General features: G+C 42.7%; 1 long non-coding RNA gene across 2 annotated transcripts in view; it reads left to right on the forward strand.

Annotated features, from left to right (window-relative positions):
* The first annotated feature begins 501 nt into the window (after positions 1 to 501).
* LOC111243116 (uncharacterized) overlaps positions 502 to 2,731 on the forward strand; it is a 62,917-nt gene continuing 60,687 nt past the window's right edge. For both annotated transcript variants that reach the window (XR_015319161.1, XR_002670310.2), the window contains exon 1: positions 502 to 1,023. This is a non-coding gene — a long non-coding RNA (uncharacterized LOC111243116). The remainder of the gene's footprint in view (positions 1,024 to 2,731) is intronic.

Genomic DNA, 2,731 nt, shown 5'->3' on the forward strand with positions numbered 1-2,731 from the left:
TTGCGGCAGCTCACCCGGCTACTAAGGAACTTATCCAATTAATGTACTATCCTTCCTACGCACTCTTTTCAGCTGAAATCAGTTTCCTTTTCGTAGTACCCCTATGTTCCACTATCAGTACCCACTTGCAGTGTTGTAGATTTGTCATTGTATGTTCGCATAAATGCATCTATGATAGTAGTACTGATAAGCTACGTTCGAATTTTATTCAATAGCCAGTGGTGTGTGTAATTTTTCGGGTAGTTGTTTTTTGGTACTTGCTGTCCAGCTAAATCTAAAATTATTGGCCGTGTGCTATTCGTTTTGGGAATACTACTGGTTCTAAATTATAGACGTAAAGTTTTACTGCCCACCATCGACTTAATCGTGGTACCACGAAATATTCATACTGTATACCTCATGCCTGCGCATGCACATGTAGCCCCTGTATATATATGTATGGATTTGAATACCTGCCTTTACTTCAAGTGAGTAGATTTCCATTGGGTTTATTCAGCTTCCGGTTATGACGGCAATGGCCGTTAACGGCGTAGTTTCAAAGCGTCAAGATTCGTTGACGACACGGGAAGCTGCGCTTGATACGTAGCCAGACGCAACCAGGAGACAGGCCAGCGTCGCTGCCGTCACTGCTGGCGCCGCAAACAGCGGTAACTCGACAAAAACGGCGACATCAGCAGCAGCTGCAGCTCTAACAGCAGTCGTATTAGTACGCCAGAAGCTTCGTGGCAACTTCTCGTTGTGAGCGCGGCTGGAACGATTACAGCCGCGAAGTGCAGGTGGACGCGCAGGTCCAGCTATCGGCGATTCGTTTAGGAAGTATTGTGTCCCATCTTCTAGTGTTTCTGTCATGACTGACCTGACATAATATCATTTTGTGCGCCTTTTGCACAAGGGCCGCCGACGTTTTCCAGAGGATTGTGTACGAATTAATCAAGTCGACTTAACTTTTCTACACAGAAGGAATTGGCGCATGTGTCTCCTGCGCACGTTGTTTTCTTAACAGGACCAAAGGGAGTTGGCCAGGTACGACCCAAGGCTATCATATTCGACACTGATTTATCTAGGAAAACTCTACACCGTTCACTCATTTTGTAAGAATTTACACGACATTATTCAGCCATGTAACGTGTAGCAACGTAATCTAGTACCTATGTTTACTGTTCAAAACGGTATCACTGTTTGCGTCATCGGCATCACTGACAGAAAGATTGTGGGCAGAAAACGATGGCATATTTAATGACATTTGCCCTCGTAATGGTGCAGTTGTGCTAACATGTTTGCTTACATGGATTTAGGAACATGCAAGATTGTCTAGGTCTGAAACCGGGTGCGGGCTCGCTTCGTTTCACGCGGGGACCAGCCATGTGCAACAGCAGTACTCGAAACGCTTACGTTTGATAACATTGATCACTGAAACATGTATTGCTGACTATGGTCGTATCTCGATTACAGGCGCAATAGGTCATCGTTTTTTTACATATTATCTCGTATCTATGACTCGAATGTATACAATATATTCCCATGCATTTAGGCAGAGCTAACAACTATATTTTTCTATTGACTTTATGGTTTTACATTGCAGAATATTAGGTATCCGTGCATTCGTGCTTATAGTAGCATGGAGGTCTGAAGTGAGATGGAAGAATCGGAACTAACCGCACTAGGGTGGCATTGACTCTTCAACCGCCCAGCTCCCTTTTGGCCACATTTTGAAAATATTATATGTTTACATCACAGGTATCACGGGCAGAAATTTTGCCTTATGTGACCATTTATATGCTCATTAGAAATAGCTAACTAAATGACTAGGTCTTGGTTAGAGGCCTGTGGTAGGGCACGGGGAGAGAAAGCCAAAGGAGACATCAGTTGATAAGCCATAGAAACTTTTCGTATAAGGCGATAAATAAGTTCAGATACGACCTTACAAGTTACGATTAAATCCAACTGGATATTACACACACACACACCGGAATCACAGGGGAATTTCTGAGTCGAAAATTAGGGTCGCGCTTTTCCCTCTTCCAACCTCTCCATACCAATAACCACCTATTTAGTTCATATCACGAACGATTTTATTCTTTAGCCTATGTCTGTGCTTTCGACAAACCAGAATAGCAACGTTGTTGTCAACGTGTTGTTCTAGATATTTATTGAATGACAGTCAACAAAACGGCAGAGGAATAAACGCTTATTTACCATAATAGTCACCAACTGAACAGGTAATTTAACTATCGACACGGATATTCCAAGAGAAATAGCGCGCTCTATTTTTAACGTATGTTTACAATAATTTAATTCGTTCTATGCACGAATCTGTTTATATTAGATAGAGAGGATCGTTTAGTCAATTAAGCTTCTAAGCTGTTCTTGTTTACGTTCTACAAAATCAGCGAATGCGATCGTCACTTTATCGTCCAGGAAGATGTGTAAAGATTTTTCAGAGCTTAATCTGGCTTACATGCGAGACTTAGCGCCGCTCTGAAAGCAGGCCTAAAAGTTTGGCATTTGTGACCTGCTTGAGAGCCTGATCACCAACCAGTTGCTGAGTGTTCCTAACAGCGGCCATGCACCTGATGCATTGTACCTTAAGGGATTCTTAGAACACGTCATTCCAAGGGATAGCTTTTGCGTATGATAAGCAGACTAGTAACTGTTAGAGTTTTGGCGAGGATCGTATCCTTTTCATGGCCCGCTCTTGAAAATTTCTTCAAGTGATCATCGTTTCCATTCC

This window comes from Varroa destructor, unplaced genomic scaffold, assembly GCF_002443255.2.
Source record: "Varroa destructor unplaced genomic scaffold, Vdes_3.0 BEIS01000001.1, whole genome shotgun sequence".
NCBI classification, from domain to species: domain Eukaryota; kingdom Metazoa; phylum Arthropoda; class Arachnida; order Mesostigmata; family Varroidae; genus Varroa; species Varroa destructor.